General features: G+C 40.1%; 1 protein-coding gene and 1 long non-coding RNA gene across 15 annotated transcripts in view; one reads left to right on the top strand and one right to left on the bottom strand.

The window, feature by feature from the left end:
- LOC127491762 (uncharacterized) overlaps positions 1–11,299 on the bottom strand; it is a 58,175-nt gene extending 46,876 nt beyond the window's left edge. The window contains exon 1 of the long non-coding RNA XR_007920656.2: positions 11,184–11,299. This is a non-coding gene — a long non-coding RNA (uncharacterized lncRNA). The remainder of the gene's footprint in view (positions 1–11,183) is intronic.
- RBMS1 (RNA binding motif single stranded interacting protein 1) overlaps positions 1–18,485 on the top strand; it is a 241,187-nt gene that overhangs the window by 74,836 nt on the left and 147,866 nt on the right. For 3 of the 14 annotated variants that reach the window (XM_070070777.1, XM_070070778.1, XM_070070779.1), the window contains exon 1: positions 9–133. The exons of 8 other annotated variants lie outside the window; for them this stretch is intronic. The gene's annotated coding sequence lies outside the window, so the exon portion shown is untranslated. Of the gene's footprint in view, positions 1–8; positions 134–8,425; positions 8,510–14,300; positions 14,335–18,485 lie in introns of those variants that run through there. 3 more of the 14 variants (XM_070070775.1, XM_051849531.2, XM_051849532.2) reach the window with 3 other exon arrangements.

Here is an 18,485-nt window from a genome sequence, read left to right on the forward strand (position 1 = left end):
CAGTTCTCATAGCAATGTTTTTGGAACAGTGGTCTGTACCAACAGCTGTATTCAATCTTGAATAAAAGTTGCTTCCTGAAGAGAAAGAAATTCAACTTCATATTCAAACTTGCCGGGCACGGAACCCTGTAGGGTGAGTGTACTACATGGTTATGAAATGGCACAGGTACCCTGCTGAGCTTGCTTGTAAATGGAACCATCAGAAACCATGAATCATTGTCCACGTTTTGAACTGAAAATCTACTATTCTGGCCCATTATTTATTCAGCCATATGACTGTCTTAATTTCCAAGAATTTTACTCCTTAATATTGTTACTATGCAGTTCATGCCCTTGTGGGATTAAGTGTGGAATCTGTATCTCTATGTATGTACATACAACCATGTAGATGGAGAGATATAGATAGATATATAAGGGTACTTTAAAAAGTCCGTGGAAATAGATATTATGAAAAACTAGACATGGCTTTCATTTTTTTTCACCAAAATCAATCTTTTAATTTTTCCATAAAGATTTTGAAATTCTTTTGTATAGGTATATGTATTTATGCTTTATAGAATTTTTAAAAATTTTATAGAATTTTTTATAGAATTAAAAAATTTTTTACTCAGTTTTACTCCTCCATTTGTTCATTTATTGCAAAGTGACCCCAATTTGGACAGAACTTCTTTCTGGCTTTGTGAGGTCAGTTGATTAGTATATGTGTGTGAGGGGGGTATAGTTTTTGCTAATTAACATGGATTTAAAAATATCTTTTAGATAGGTTTTACTGACTTGCATTCTCTTAAATTTTGTACTTATTTGGAAGCAGGAAAATTTTGTATTATTATAACTTGAATATTGGTAATCTTTCATGGAATCTTGCCTAAGACAGAAAACTTTGGACTGCATCCTCTGTTTTCTGTATGGATCATTTTTTTTTCTTTTTGTCATCCAAACAATGAGTGCATAGTTTTCATTCACAGGCTATCATTTTGAAAGAGAGATAAAGTTTAACACATTAAGCCAGAATGAACATGGACATTCCAACCTTCTCAATTTGAAGGAATCAAAACCATTTCCTGCCTTACTTTGGTAACAAAGAGCAAGCTAGGCCTTTTTTTTTCATTCCTTGAGTGAACCACTAAGTGGCCTTGAAGACCTTTGTTTATAATGTCTTCTTGCATTCTTCTCCTCTTGACATGCTCCCCTCCCTCCAGCAGTGAGATACTAATTAAAAGAGGCCACCGTGACCCTAGGTTGTTTAGAAGTCACCCGGAATGAGGTGGCGGCACAAATCTGGACAGGAAATACTCATTCCTGAAATACAACAGTCCTTAAGACCATTTTATCAAAAATCTGTTGGCTTCTAATAGCGTAAAAGGAACCTCCTTGGATTTCAAACATGCAGACTTCAAACCAAGATAAAGTCCAAAGACTTATTTGGAACAACACATCCTATATATATATATATATATATATATACACTTCTTACAAAAATTTGTGATAAATAGTGTTAACATACATATACAATGATTATTTTAGAGACATTGAAATATATCAATATTAAATACATACTCATGTTTACATTTCATACTAGGGTAGTCTAGTCTGATATTTATGTGTTTGTTTTGTTGGGGGATAGCAGCTATCTTGTCATTCCTTTTCAGAATTTGGGACATCTAGGATTATGTATGAGGAACTTTTTTTTCCTTTTGCTTTTTTGGTTTAGAAAACAGGCAAGATTTTTAAATACTTTAATTGGGATGAGGGAGTGAATGTGTTGCCTACAGATTATATAGATGCATGGAGTACAATTACTTTTAATAATAAATATTTTAAAGAAAAGGAAATAATTTAATAATTGCCTTAAATAAGCAAGTGATGCTGCCTGATATTAAATTGTGTCCCTCTGAAAATGACTGTGTTCACAGGTACTAACTTAAAAGGTGCAGTTTTTACACAGCTGTATTGGTATTTGTTTAACAAGATACCTGTGATTGCAAGTAATAGAAACCCAGTACTGAAAGTGTCATAAGAAATAAATAATGGAATAAGAATCTCAGTTGTAAAAGCAGTGGAACCTGGGAAATCTCCCAGTTCTCAGGATTGACAGAAACCCTGGTGGTTGCGGGCCTCATGGAGCCAAACGGAATGATTGTTCTCAGTTCAAGGCACAAGTTCAAGAGCAGGAGTTTTACGTTTATATTTTTCCTCTTGAACTTCTACCATTTCTGCTACTCAGTTGTTCTTTGTTTAGTCGGTTTTGGAGTCTGGCTACTCTGCTTCTTGGGATCTACTGGCTTCTCATTCCTGTCTTCCTCTGCGTCTCAGTGCTGTTGAAAACTCTGAGTCACTATGACAAGTGAGGATTCCTCTTTCTCCCTGCTTCTCCTTCCCCTCAGCATCTGCTTAGTCATGGCCTCTCTCTCTCTCTGCTTAGGACCCACAACAGTTCCACTATGGTCGGCTCCCTGAAAATGTTGCTTGAATGAATACATGAAGGACACATTGTAAGGAAATTTTGAAAAATACTGTTTTATGTTCTTTTGGATTCAGCCTTTGAAAGAGCTAATAAAACACGATTAAAAGGCAGCCAGAAGGGAAAAGATATTTTGAAAATTTCAATCATGTCTCTCTCTTTTTGTTAAAGAGAATGTATTGCAAAGTAGTAAGAAATTATTTGTTTTGGAGGCAATGAAGAAGTGTTTACATTTAAAGGCGAGAGTTTGGACTCTCCTATTAAAGATAATTATTCTTTACAATCTTCCCACTTCCTGTACCTCATTGAAGCAGCTGGACTGTCAAGAATGGAGGTGATATTTTGATGCCAAGAAGTGAAGCAGTCATTTTGTTGAACACATTCCATGCAAAAGCCAAGATTAAATTCTCTAATAAGGATCTAAAGACTACTTTGCCTAGGCCTTCAGATAATGTGTCTTGAACATCTTATCAGTTCCTGAATATTTTTATGCTTAAATTTAAATCTCCCACCTTCCTGTTGCTCCTCATCTTTTCTCTTTTAGTTCAGGTTACAAAAATAAACCCCAGGAAAGACTTCTCAATTCTTCATTTCTTCACTTGGTTTTGTTTTTTTTTTTTTTTTTTTGTAATATGAAAGAGAAGTTCTGCATTATGTAAAATCTTTCCTAGTTTCTGCCAGTCATGGTCGTTTAGGAGTGCATGGAGGGTAGATAGAGCTTGACCTAAATATGTACCTTTTCTTTACATTTAAAACTTCTCAATGAAACGTTGGGTTGACAAAGAACCTGCAAAGCAATTTACAGTTCATTTCCTCAGTGTCCCCCCTTGGAACGTAAACATCCAACCGTCTCCAGTTAAGGACATCTCCCCCGTGCATGTCAGAGTATTTTCACTCAATAAAGTGCTCTTCAGTTTCTGAAGGTTTTCCACGTGAAAACAAAACAAAACGAAATAAGTGCTACGAGAATGTGAGGCAAATTTTCTGAATTTTAGGCCATGGTACTTTTGTTTGCCTACTCATGAGTCAATACATTGGAGGTAACCTTTGTTTCTAGGGTTGCCATGATATCCAAGGCATTGATGTTGGTCCCTTGCCCTTGATGGGTTTACATTCCCATGGAAGGGCAGGTAGATAGAACCAAAGCACAGTGTAGAGGGCCTCAGAGGGGCGCATACTGACCTCAGGGGTGACATCAGAGTGAGACAACAGTGACTGCCGGCTCAGAGACACAGGCTCAGGGAAGCCTGACCCAGGAGCCCCCAGGAAAAGGGGCGAGAGAGGAGCTCTGGATGGAGGAGCCTTGTTCAGTGGTGATTACTCAGTGCTACTTACAGGTGAGATTAGAAATGGGAAAGGATCCAGAGCAGAGAGGAAAAAGGGGCAAGGGAGGTACCTGCAGGAGTAAATGACTTGGAATTTGGTGAGGTTGAGTGGCTGACGCTATTGCAGGACCAAGGCTGGAGGAGGACGGAGAGGTGGTTGTGGTTGAGTGCTGGGGTCAGGAGCCAGATTACAGCGGTCTGCAATGCGAAGAGGAAGTGAGGGAATATAAACACCCGCTGATGAATGATCTTTCAAGAACTCTGGCAGTGCAGGAGAAGGAGTGAAATAGGTGAAGAAGGAAGAGCAGCGTTCCCACCCTCCCCACCCCGTGTTAGGATAGGGAAGACTTGAGCAGGTTAGTGTACTGGAAGAAAGCCATTGCATCTGCTGCTCCTGTTTCTAAAGGAAGATATTTTAATGTATTGCCTTTCTAACAAAAAAGAAATTACAAACAAGCAGGGGAACCGGTGCAGAAGTTGGATTGGGAATAGTTAAGTGAGTGTGGGTGCAGGGGAAAGGGAAACTGATTTCAAATCGAGGATACAAATGGAAATCTCCATCTTGCAAAGAACTAGGAGCGTTTCTACTACAAGGATAGAGAGGAGTGCCAAGGAGATATGCAAAAACATAGATGTGTATTTGAGAAAGAACTGAGGCAATTTAACGTAAATGTCAAATGATTTCTACCTTATCGTTTGGCAGCGAAAGTGGGAATAGAGAGTTGGGGGGAAAAATAAGAAATTTGGAATTAATTTTGCATAGGGTGGGGTAGGAAGCTGCTTGGAAATGGGTAAAATGAATGCTAGTCAGCACCAAAGGTAGAACACAAATTAAGTGAATTTTTAGGGAAATCAATGCACATTGTTATGTTATGTGTGGTCAGCAACTCAGGAGGAGGTATAGAAACATCTGATAAGCAATGCACACTCAAAGGAAAAGATGAAAGGACTGTCAATACTTGGTACTGGAAATAACAAATGGAATTATCTGATTTGGGGACTTAGGTCAATTTTTAAATGAAATGCAGCGTGGGTGGATGGGCACTGATGGTCATGGTGGTGACCTCAGAGGGATGGGAGAGTAAAGGGAATGGACGGGAAGCTCGAGTTTTCACTTCTGGTGGCAGGTGTTGTGCCGCAGTGGGTTAAACCACCGCTTGCATCACTGGCTTCCATGTTAGTGTGTGGAGTCCTGGCTGTGCTGCTTCCGATCCCGCGCCCCACTAGTGTCCCTAGGAAGGCAGCAGAAGATGGCCCAAGTGCTTGGGCCCCTGCCTCTTGTGTAGGAGACCTGGATCGAGTTCCTGTTTTCCGGCTCTGGCCTGGCCTAGGCCCAGCTGATGTGGTCATTTGGGGAGTGAACTAGCAGATGAAAGATCTCTCTTTCTCTCTCTCTTTCTCCCTTCTCTCTCTTTCAAATAAGTATGTTATATTATGAATATATATATGTATTTTTTTGTTTCTACTTCTGAAAATGGGAAGAATAGCAGTATAGGGTGAGGATTAATGAAACGATAGCTGTAAAGTACTTTTAAATTATGTCTGGTACATATTAAACACTCAAACAATGTCTAATACCTTAACTTTTATTAATGGGGTGCAGAATGGATGACAAATGGAATTGCAGAACTTGCTAGCACACAATGCTGTCGCTGAAAGGAAGTGGAGGTGTAGGTCTGCTTCAAGTGCAAGTGTGAGGCTAGGGCTTAAGATGGAATGGTGAGGGCACTCAGGAGAAGCTCTCAGTTTCTCTGAAGAAGGTAGGCATTGCTGAAGATAAGCAAATGATGACCAATCTGCATAGCTTAACCAACTGAGTATTGCTTTGCTTCTCACAAAAACTCTGTAGGAGAACTATTGCTGTCTTTCCCCTTATATGTTAAGTGAAGGTTGGGAAGCTAGCAAGGTAGTAGAATTGTCTTCGGAATGTCGTAGTTTTAGTTGAAAGTCTATGCCTTGTCCTACTCCCTACTACACATGGCAGTGACAATTTGTAGATGACAGGATGAAAGGGAGTGGATCTGAACAGCTGTGCTGTTGTGCGTTGTGCAGGAATAGGAGGCAGATCCACCTAGTGCGGGGAAGACAGAAGAATGGACTGACTACTGGGGGTTCGAGGGCAGTTGTGTCACCAAGAGGAAGTAATTTTTGGTGCTTCAGTCATTTGGAAATACAGTTGGTACCATCATGGATTTTAGTAAATAAATGCCCACCCAAAGAAATACTTAATCATGCTTGTAGGTCAAGAGCCTATCATTTTTATGTACCCTACCCTACAGCAAAACATTTTTTATAGCGGCCAGGGGCGGGGGGTGGGGAGAGAACTAGGCTAAAAAGCTAAATGTTTTATCTCTTCAGGAAAGTTCCTGTAACCACTTTCTGGTTCATTCTTTCTATGATTTTCAGCTAAGAATGGGCATGTGTGTCTTCATCATTCTTGGCTCAGAATCGTGGAGAAGTGAGCACAGTGACTATGGAATATAAGGTAACAGTCAGGTGTGCTGTGTAGGAAAGGAGGCTGAGAAGTACTGATTTGTAGGGAAGTCAGATCGGTCGGTACTCAGTGGGCTCCTGCAGGATGCCTTTCGATGGAGTAAATAGTGGGGAAGACATGCTAAATCTTGGCCGTGGTTTTTTCAGTAGTGGCATTTATAATGTAAAGGCACTATGTTGGTCTGATTTAGGTATTAATATAGTCTTTGGAAAATAGATGAGAGTAGGAAAAATTCATGAGCTGTGATTTCAACAGAGTAAACAGAGGGAGGGATGAGTGTGGTTTGGCTGATGGAAAAACAGAGGCTGTTTCCTGGCAAATCTCAGAGCCAGCAAAGAGTGAGTTCATGGGCAGCCAAAACACAAATAGTAGCTGGAATGGAGGTAAAGGGGTAATGGAGGTAGAAAGTGGAGTATTTTACAAGTGTTGTTCAGAAATTGGCATTTGATGTGGGAGTTTTAGGAAGTAGAATGATATGGTCAAAGAGGCCATAAAAATTATTCTGGAAGCAGGGTACACAACAATTTAGGATAACTGAAGACCAGCCAGAGGGAAAACCAGAAGTGTTTCCAGCAGTCGGAGCTTGAGGAATCCGGTGGATGAGAGAAAGAAAAGAGAGTAGGAACCAAAGAGATGCTGCGAATTTAGAAACAGTGTATTTTCCCTGTCAAGTATGGAGATTCGCTGAATCCTATCTGTTCAGTCAGATTTGTTAGATTTCCTGATAGACTTACTGTCACATTTGTACTATCCAGACCATAGTCTCATATTTCATCTGTTTTAATGTGTTTTTTTTCTTTATTAGGAGAGATTCTTTTATTGAGTGAAATGGATATATAGTTATCTAAAAGAAAATGTAACCAGCTTTATAGTTGTTTCCTACAGGTTGTACCACCAAGAAGCAGTTGTGGGGTGTCTGTTATGGTACAACAAGTTAAGCTACCTCTTGTGATGTCCACATCCCACATTGGACTGCTTGGATTTGAGTCCTAGCTCCACTCCTGATTTCAGTTTCCTGCTAATGTGCTTGGGAGGCAGCGTCAGATGGCCTAGGACTTAGGGTCTCTGTCACCCACATGGAAGACTCAGATGCAATTCCTGGCAACTATTGGAGGCATTTGGGAAATGAACCAGAGGATGGGCGATAGCTCTCATCTCTCTCTCTCTCTCTACCCCAACCCGGCCCAGTTTTCCCCCTTCTTTCTCTGTTACTCTGCCTTTCAATAAATTAATAAATAAATGTTTCACAAAATAAAGAAGCAATTTGTCTTTTTGTCTAGAATCCTTAGAGTCAATCTTACAGTATTTTGAGTGTACTGATATCAACTAAAAGATGTTTTAATTATGGAAATTTTAAAGCATCACTAAAGTGGAATGAATAGCTTCAACATTTGTCCATTATTACTTCCTGATAGAATTTTTTTAACTGTTACATGCTAGAATAGAACCAACTATGATTTTCAATTATGGGAGTTTACATACCTATTTTTAAAAAAAGTCTGTTAGTTACCAAAAGCTTAAGTTATGATTTTTTTAAATAAAGGGGACAGACAGATATAGAAACAGGGGGAAACAGTCCTTATAGTTACTTGCAACACTTTATAGCCTACTGTGTTTAATGATGTTCCTGGGAAATAGTTTATGTGAATTATATGACTTCTCAAAAGAGTCCCTTAAATAGAATATATTTGCAAAACACTCAAGAGATCATGAATTACAGAACCTTAAATAATATTCACTGATACTGAGGAAGTTTGGCTAAATGAGTTAGAATTTAAAATTTATCATCAAGTTAACAGAACTCAAAATCATAAGCCTATTTGACTTTTCTGGAATAATAACATCTGCTTGAACCAGTTATTCATTTATCTGAATGAATATTAAAATGCCTGCTATGTTCCAGGGTCTGAGTTTGAGGCTTGGGACACAACAGTGATTTGATACGTTAATAATTTCTATAAAATGATTTTCAAAGTTTTTCAAGGTGATGTCAATGACAATTTTTTCTCTTATAATAAGGGAAGCACTACAAATAAAAGAAATTTGTAGACTATCTCCAAGCTTCAGTTTGACCAACCTGTAGTCAGTACGTAAATTGACCAGTTTGCTTTCCCTTTTTGTTGGGTTTACTGTGTCCACCAGCAGTGGAGTGACTAAAAGGGATGCTGCATAAGAAGAGGAGGAATTGCAAGGGCACCGCTCTGTGCCTGAACAGCTGGAAATCATCAGGTCAGTGTAGTCGTTTCTCCAGGTGCAAATCATTTGCATCTCTCTCTATAACTGGGTCACCTTACCTGTCTTTTTATTAAGATTTATTTTTATCTGAAAGGCAGTTATGTGGGGGTGAGGGAGGAGACAAGAGAGAGACAGAGACAGAGACAGAGACAGAATGAATCTTACAACTGCTGATTCACTTCACAAATGGCTGCAACAGTTGGATATGGGCCAGACCAAAGCCATGAGCCGGGAACTCTATCCAGGTCTCCCAGGCCAGGAGCTGGGAACTCCATCCGGTCTCCCATGTGGGTGGCAGGCCCAAGCCCTTGGACTATTTTCTGCTGCTTTCACGGGTGCATAAGCAGGGAGCTTGATCAGAAGTGGAGCAGATGGGACCTGAACTGGTGCTCATATGGGGTGCCAGCATTGTAGGTGGCATTTAACTCACTTTGCCACAACACCAGCCCCTGTTATTGCTTTTGATTCATTTTGTAATTTTATATACATTTTAAGGACTGTGATAAGCATTTCAGATATGTTTTCAAAGCTAACTTACTTGATGTGCACAAAAACTTTCTAATCTGAAACCCTAGGGAGACTGAGAACTGCCACTCCAGGGCCCCTGATAGGATAGAAATCTGTTGGTAAGACTTGGGAGTTGGAATGGTGCTTGTGCCAGAACAGCCTGATCTTTTGAGTGTGTGTGCACCCATGTGGATGCACGTTTTTGCTACAACCTGCCAGAGGAGTGATAGTCCAGGATTAATGTTCTTAAGTTATGTTTTCAATTGACAACTTGCAAAAGACTTATTTCTTTATTTAATTTGAGGGAGGGAGGGAAAGGGGAGAGAGAGAGAGAGAAAGAAAGAAAAAGGGAGAGAGAGAGAGAAAGAGAGAGAGAGAGAGAGAGATCTTCAGGCTGTGGGTTTACTCCCAAAAATAGAAGCTGAGCCAAGACTCAGGCATTCCTATATGGGGTGTGGGCATCCCAAGTGCTGCAGTGCAATGCCTGCTCCTGCAATGGACAACTTTTAAATAATCAGTAGCAAGAAGCGTGAGTGTAGAAATCTGGTAAGTATCTACAGGTTTTGTTTCATCTCCAGTTAATCTTTTGTTATTTAAATACACTATACATATGAAACACTACAGGTGTAACTGGATATGATTATGGGGAGATGGCTGAGGTGGGAAAGAGCTCTGCTTGCACCTTTGTGATGTGAGGTTTAGGGGAGTTTTTCATTCTGTCTCGCAGACTGTGCCATTACTTATAAGACACACTGTGTTTTGAGTCATTTACTTTTAACCATCTAGTAGCTTTGTGTTCTTAGGAAAGTTAAAAATGATTGGTAAAATATATTTCTATAGCCTAAGTAACTTGTATGAAAAAAAGAACATGCATGGGCATTTACATGTGGGGTGTTTATGTATATCATACATTCTAAGACTCACCTTTTTCACGTTTTCCGCATCTCTGAATGCATGATTTATTATAATTACTGTCATGTACATTTTCACTTGTTAGCATCTCAGTAATTTCAGTCAGCCTACTATCAGTGGCATCTTAAGCTGTATGACATGCAGTTTCTTTCCAAATATTTGTAGGAAGCTGCTTGCCAAGAGATGAGTAGGAAACTTCTCTTTTACCCAAATTAGTCAAGCAAAAAGATTTATTTTGACAATGACAGTTGAGGTCAAGGAAAACCATTTGGTTATGGAATCCTATTTCCTTAATGAGTCACATACACTTGGACAATGCAATATTTTACAATCCCTCTTAGGATCCGAGGTGATCTCATGATTAGGGGGAAAAGTCACAATGTTTAATATAATTTGTAAAAATAAATTAAGATTCAATCACTAAATTTCTTACATTCAACTCTTTCTTTGAAAAGAGGGCAAAATATCCTTTCTGCCATTTGTATATGTGCAAGAAAGCCGGCTTGCTTCCCTGATTCATGCCTCCATACCTATGTGTATGTGCAGGACAGTGGTTGAAGTAACTCATTAGAGACTTATATGTTGTTTGAGCAATCTTATAACATTAAGACTGAAAAAAATAATGATTCAATCCTCACTTTCATCGGTAGGGAAATATGGAAGGAGAAAAACACTACATAATCAACAGAAGGCATAAATGTTAGTACTGGGTGAAACTGTAACAGATAATTTCAGATTTGAAAGGAATTTCTACCAGATATGACTAAGTATGAATAGATGGAGTGAAATACATTTTATTTTCTGGTCAAGGTGTCTGGGGACAGATAGTAGAATTCATTCCATTACTGAAATGTTTATTGAATGATTATTTTATGCTAGGCACAAGGATTAGTCCTTAATATTTCTTTCTGAGCTTGATGACCTAGGGCGAGTTGCTTAACCTATGTATCTATTTTTTAAAGATAGGGATGAGGGATACTTGCCCTGCCTCCTGTCCTGAGACTTTCATGTGATGATATGCAATCAAACACTTTAAAAACTATGACATTATGACATTTTCCTACACTCATTATGTTTGTAGGCATACATATATATTTTATCTATTTAAAGAGAATGTGTATTAAATACAGGTCTGAAAAATATAAATGTCTTCAAAAGTTTTCTACTTCCTCTTGACACTTCGTCCAACTTGGAAGAGTCTAACAGGATTTTCACGCTAATCCTTTAGTTGAAACAGCATTATACTTACCACTAGATCAAATATTAGATTGGGAGGGGAAAGGAGGGTGGTTCTGGGAGTATCTGCTTAGCATGGTGTCAGCGTTCTGGGAGTGTTCTTTCAGTTTGGAATTAGGAGTTGCTGATGTCATGATCAGTCATGTTGTCATGACAACACCAGAATTTCCACATATGTCTTCTCTTCTCTTGGGGAGTATCAGTTCGCCACAGGTCTGTCATCAGTTTGCCCCATGTGTTAAGCTTATTAGATAACCCACAACTAGTCATTCTTGAGACTCAGGGTGGGGATTTTTATAAATCTTTATGGGTTATATTTCAGTACTCTTAACTTTGTGTCCTGATGTTGGAAAGTTTGCCTTCATACACATTCAGCTGAATAGAAATTCATTTGTAATATCTCACTCCCTGAACTTTACGACTCAGGGGAGAATGAAACACATTCCAGGATTCTCTTTTACAGAAATTATTCTAGCATCCTCGTCTTCGGTGAAACACAATTTAATGATAACCTTAGCAGCCAAAGAGAAAAGAGACTTTTTTTTTTTCCTAATGTGTTTTGAATACTTTCAAACCCAACTTGTGCTATGGAACCCAAGTTTTGGATAGACATTTATTATCTGCCCCCAGACCTAGACATTTAGGAATGTCTTCTAATAACCTTTTGCCAGCCTTAGCTTCCAGGAGGGCTTTGTTTGTCCCAGGTACAGTTTAATGTGTACTCTCAAAGTTGTCTTTCATGCAGTTGACTTTTACTCATAGAAAGAGAGGGGTCATTCCAGGTTCAAATTAATTTTGTTTTCTAAGATTTAAAGATATTGGCTCTTGTCCACAAACTCTGTTGATATCCTAAATTCTTTCTGTCTCTTCCTACACCCAGTAGCAAGAAGTGGATGTCATTAACAATTTTGTTAGCACAACTGTCGCTCCCTCACCACACTCTTGTCCTTTACACATAGATTGTTCACATACATAGATTGTGTTATTTTTCTTTTGCTAAACTGTAACTTCCAAGATTATTTAGTATTATCTTTCGTTCATAATTTATAAATTTTAATACAATTCATGGGAAGTCAATAGGATTATCTTGAAATATTCTGAAAATAAGCACTTTAATTTTTATAGGCTTACTATAAGCATATGGATTAATAGCTCCAATAGGAATGTACAATATGTGACAAATGGAGCTTCTCTTTGTCTTGGTTTCTCAAATAATTGACTTTGTTGTGGAATTTGGTCTACTAGTACAACTTCATAATAGTAAAAACCAATACAAAGCAAAATATCAAATTTTTAAAAATTCATATGGCCCTTTTCAGGATTTCCTTTAAAAACCATAACAATCCACATGCCTGTTTTTATAGAAAAACTTAGGAAAAGAAATTTACAGAGAATCCTTATGATACACCAAAATTTTGAGTGATCTTTGAATTTGTATTAACTTCTGTAAGAGCAAGGAAATAATTTATGAACAGATTCTACCCAGAAATTTTTATAACTTATTAATTTTGAATTTGTTTTCTCAAAGAGAAAAATGTCCTGACTGATGATTAGGATCACTTGACAAGCAAGTGTCTATGAATCTGGTATTGAAGCTAATGTCTAATACAGTCTCCTACTAGTATTCCAGGAACTCAGTTTTAATTCCAGATTCTGGGAATGCTTTTTACCTAAATGCCATCACAGCTCCTAGAAGGTAGTTCTTTCTGCCTGTCTTCCAACTGTATCCCCACCTATCCCAGAAAATAAAACTGCTTATAAGAGAAGAATTGGGCCGGCGCCGCAGCTCACTAGGCTAATCCTCCGCCTAGCGGCGCTGGCACACCGGGTTCTAGTCTCAGTCGGGGCGCCGTATTCTGTCCCGGTTGCCCCTCTTCCAGGCCAGCTCTATGCTGTGGCCAGGGAGTGCAGTGGAGGATGGCCCAGGTGCTTGGGCCCTGCACCCCATGGGAGACCAGGAGAAGCACCTGGCTCCTGGCTCCTGCCATCGGATCAGCGCGGTGCGCCAGCCGCAGCGTGCCGGCTGCGGCGGCCATTGGAGGGTGAACCAACGGCAAAGGAAGACCTTTCTCTCTTGTCTCTCTCTCTCACTGTCCACTCTGCCTGTCAAAAAATTAGAAAAAAAAAAAAAGAATTACAGTTTAACAACTGTTGGTTAAGCACAGTTTAGATGCTAGATTAGGGCTAGAATATACTCGTATATTTGTAGTCTGGTATCCTAATGTACAGTTTGCCTTCATATTTAAGGAATAAAAAATTCAGTGTTCAGATGTTTCTTACAACTTCCCATAAGTCCATGAAAAAACTGAAAAATACTACATGTCAAAAATGTACTGACTGTCACTAACCAAGTGAACATCACGGTTCAGCAACACAGCGCACTGTAGAGTACTCTATTTATTCTGTGACCCATGGAGCTGCCTGGGGGTTGCTGGTGTGAGAGAGGGTTATGAGAGTAGGAGTAGGGCATACTACTAGCCTGAAGAAGGGTGAAAATTCAAAATCCAAAGTATAGTTTCTAGCAAATGCTTATAGCTTTGTACAGTTGTAAAGTTGGAAACTTGTTCAATTGAACCATTGTTAATTGAGGACCATCTGTAATTCCATTATCCTGTTATAAATGAACAAACAGAGGCTCCCAGAAGGGTTCATTGACTTGCCCCAGAATTACACAGATAGTAAAAGTTGAAGCCAAGATTCAACACCAGGTGCACTGATGCCCAAGCTTTGGCTGTTTATACCATGGAGGTTTTCTCCTGTGGGACTTGAGCTTCATCCATAGCTAGCAGTAATAATAACCATCGTTAGCACCATCAGCACTAGTAAACACTTTCAGATGAACCTCAACAGCATCCATCCCTGTAATCACATCAACAGGCAATGTTGAAGGCAGAAACCCTACTTCAAACCTCAGCTCAAAGATGTATTGACTGTGACCTTGGCAAAGTTACTTACATCCCTGAGCCTCTGTTTTTCTTCAACAAAATGGAATAAACATTCTTTTCTCATGTATGTGTGTGTGTGTGTGTGATGTGCTTAGAAAGTGCTTGGAATATAGTAGTTACTACATAGAGTCTATGCAGAGAAGCAACAGTAGGGCAAAATTTAATTGTTCTGTTTTGTTCACCAGGCTAGATTTACGAATCCTCAGAATACAGCTTCTGGTGAGACTCATCAAAGTATTGCTATGTTTATATTGTTCTATATACTGTCTCAAATTATATAGTTTTATTATAGTGGTTTCATTTTTATATACATGTGATTTTATATGTGTCTAGGGAGCCTTTAAGTCTCAAATAAGAAGAGAAGATTTTTTTAAAAAAGAAGCATAGTGAATAATGGAAAATATTGCTGCTACTTTAGAAATGGAGTCCTTTATCAACTCTACTTTATACCAGGAAAGAATGGAAAGTTAAAGAATCTTTTGACCTCATTGTCTCTCTCTCTTTCTCTGTTTTATTCTATCTCCCCTCCCTTCCTTTCTTGCCAGGATCTCGAGGTTTTGTTAGCTTTTAAACATAAAGACTCTCAAATGTAAATAGATTTTTTGTGTGTGAGAGCTTCTTTAACGAATATTTTGTAGCTATATTTTATGTATTAAATGTTGTAACTTGACATAATGTAGAATGAATCTTTCTTTTAATTCCTTTTTGTGTTCAATTTGATCCAAATGAAAAAGGGTGCTTGCTTTAGCAATGGTACTGGGGCAGAACCTTCTATACACATATGTCAGTTTTTCTCTTGATAGAGCTGTGTTCTGTTCTTTTCTCATTGGACTCCTTTTCTGCCATTTTTTTCTTCTTTCAAAATTGATTTTCATTGTAGTAATTTTATTCAGAGGCTCCTTAATACTATGTGGATGGAGAGGAGGTTCCCTGGGCTTTTGACTCTTTCAGATCTGCCTTTTTCAAGAGGTTCATCTATTAGTGATCATTTCAGTAATTTCCCCCAAATCTCCATCCTTGCCACACTGGCCTTCTGTCTCTCAATCTGTATTTCTGGTCATCCGCACATTGCTGCTTTCTGAATGTCCCTCAAACAAAACATTTATCCAGCTGAGCTTCCCACACCCATGTTATATCCTGTATTGATCTCCCTCCTCTGTGGACTCCCTTAGCACATTATTGTCTAGGCCACTTGCCTGGCACTTAGCACTTAATGCCTTGCATTATTCGTGTATAGCTGTATGGGTGCTATATAGATTACAAGTACTCCTAGGAACTGGAGCATTGTTTAGAAGGCTTTTTTGAATGCAGCATTATAGAGTTTGAAGAAGCACAGTAAGTGTTTTAACCCTAACTGGGTCTAAAATTTAACCTCAGTTTGCTGTTTATGTACTAGCTAGCTCTGTGGGTAGGTCAATCTCTCTCTCTCTCTTTATTTTTGCTCTTACCTGTTTATTGAGCCTGATAATGTTCTGTTTTCTTTAAGATTTATGTATTTAAAACTGTTTATTTATTTGAAAGAATTACAGAGAGAGATCTAATATCTGCTGGTTCACTCCCCATATTGCTGCAATGGCCAGGGCTGGGCCTAGCTGAAACCAGGAGCTTCTTCTGGGTCTCCAACATGGGTAGCAGGGGCCCAGGCACTTGGGCCATCTTCTGCTGCTTTTCCTAGGCTTTTTACAGGAAGCTAGACTGGAATTGAAGCAGCCAGGACATGAACCGGTGCCCACATGGGATTCTGGCCTTGCAGGCAGTAGCTTTTACCCTATATGCCACAATGCTGGCCACAAGATTTATGTATTTTATGTGATTGGCAGAGTTACAGAGAGAGGCAGAGACACAGAACAAGACAGAGAGAGAGAGCAGTGGCTGGGGCTAGGCCAGGATGAAGCCAGGAGCCTGGAAATATATCTGGGTCTCAGGGGCCCAAGCACTTGGGCCATCTTCTGTTCCACACCCAATAGCAGGAAGCTGGATCAGAAATGGAACATCCAGGACTCAAACCAGTGCTCATATGGGATGCCAGGTGTTACAGGCAGTGGCTGCATCACAACGCTAGCCCAAATAGTTTTCAATTTTATGAGAATGTTGTGAAAGTGAAATGAGATGTGAAAGACTTAAAACTGAAACTCTCATTTTGAAATTGTTTCTATGGGACAAATGTCATGTAAATTCAGATTTTCACATTCCAGTTGTGCAAGCTCTTTTAAGTCATTGAAGGCATCACTCCTTACACGTCCCATGTAGATTGCAGGCTTCTGCAGGTCCTGGTGGCTTTGTCCTTATCACCCTCCCCAGTTTACTCCTCTTGCCCAACAGAGTGTGGTCCTGCACACAGTCTCCCCATTCATTCAGAAATGGCCCTGGTCCAACACACAGCTTCTCTAAAGAAACTGGATGCAACAAAGGAAGAAAATCTTGACTGCACCTTTGCCTTTTGACCAGGCTCTCTTCTCAGTCCTTCAAAGCTAAGCCTGTAGCATCCACAGGCTTGGAAATCATATTTATGTGACCTCCCTTTACCTAAATTTGCTCCTTTTCCTTGTCGTCAGTTCCCACTATCCTCCAGCTCCTGTTCTTTCATGGCCAGCCAGACTTACTAAGCAGCAGTTGGATAAACAGCACAACCACTGAAATCCACAACCCCCCTGCTGTAAAACCTCGGAAAACAATCACAACCGCTGCCACTTACGGAGTTTGGCATTTTTGTTGGGGGTGCTGTGCTTAAGTAACCTCAGGAAGAACAAGCTTGGGGCCAGAGAGCTTACCTAACTTGCCCAGAGCCATGTGGCTAGCCAGGGAGAAGCTGACATGTAGAGCCAGATCTCTTTGGTTGTGTTTTCATTTTGTTCCTTGGCTTGGAAAGTCCAGATCCATTTCAGCTGCCTTGAGAAGGAGTCAGTGGGTGGGGGAGAGTTGCAGGTGTACACACATGGAAAGGCTGGGTGTCTGAGGGGCTCACACAACCCTCAGGACTCAGCTCCCGCCATCATCTCACCGCCAAGCGCTCACTGACTCCTGGCGTCGGCTCTGCTCTCTGCTTGCTGCCAGTCAGCTTCCTGTTTACTCATAGTTTCTGCTTCCTCATAACCTTGGCTTGCATATGGTTTTGGCTTATTGTGGCTTCAACTCTACCCCGGGCGCTCTCTCAGTTTCTGCCCCTTTGCCTACTGGTTCCACTCGTGGAGTTTCCTGAATCGAATTCCTGAGGGTGAGAACGGGATTGGGCGTACTCAGGTCATAGGTTACCAGCCTGCCCAAGGATTGGCTGCCCCTGGGTGAGATTCCCACAGCTGAGGGTGGGGATGAGGATGCTGGAGGACAGGCCTCAAGGCAAACCCTCCTCCATTTCCCTTCACAGGGGATGAGAGAATCCAGGACAGGATCCCAAGCCCGTATTCTTACTATGACACATTGCAGTCCCTCTGGTCTGCCCCTTTACCTTCTCCTCCTCCTCCTCCTCCTCCTCCTCCTCCTCCTCCTCCTCCTCCTCCTCTTCTTCTTCTTCTTCTTCTTCTTCTTTACTTATTTACTTATTTATTTGAAAGCCAGAGTTACAGAGAGGCAGAGGCAGTGAGAGAGAGAGAGATCTTCCATCCACTGTTTCACTCCCCAAATGGCCGCAACAGCTGGAGCTGGGCTGATCAGAAGCCAGGAGCCAGGAGCCAGGAGCTTCTTTTGAGTCTCTCACAAGGATTCAGGGGGCCAAGGCCTTGGGCCATCTTCCACTGCTTTCCCAGGCCATAGCAGAGAGCTGGATTGGAAGAGGAGCAGCTGGGATTCAAACCAGCAATCATATGGGTTGCCACCACTGCAGGCAGCGCCTTTACCTGCCATACCACATCACCGGCCCCACCTTCTCTTCTTAAAACATTTGTTTCGAAGATCAATAAACTTCTCCAGGCGAACCTCACCAGGATTTATCCCTGTAATCATTCTTACAGCCAAACACTTGTGAGCATGTATAATTGAGTATATATGTCAAATGTGTGTGTTCATAGCTCTGTTATTTCTCTTAGGTTGGATTCACTGGGCTTGAGTGACTGCATTACATTTTGTAGCTTTTGAGGATAGACATCTTTTCCTCTTTAGAATGCTTTGCTTGGTTGCTCTTAACTTAGAAACTTTTGAGGCCTGGTAGACATTGCATTTTAAATTATATGCCCATTCTCTCCTTTTATGCCGTTCATCAGTGTGGAATGCATGGCTGGGTCCTTCAAAAAATTCATGGAAAATATGTATTTTGAAAAATCGATATGTGGATTTCAGTTTTTGCACCAAAATAAATTTAACTTTTAATTCCATTTCCAGGAACTTTTCGAAACAGTTTTATACTACAATATGTTGATTTTTAGATATCTTTTTTA

The sequence above is a fragment of the Oryctolagus cuniculus genome, chromosome 3 (assembly GCF_964237555.1).
Source record: "Oryctolagus cuniculus chromosome 3, mOryCun1.1, whole genome shotgun sequence".
NCBI classification, from domain to species: domain Eukaryota; kingdom Metazoa; phylum Chordata; class Mammalia; order Lagomorpha; family Leporidae; genus Oryctolagus; species Oryctolagus cuniculus.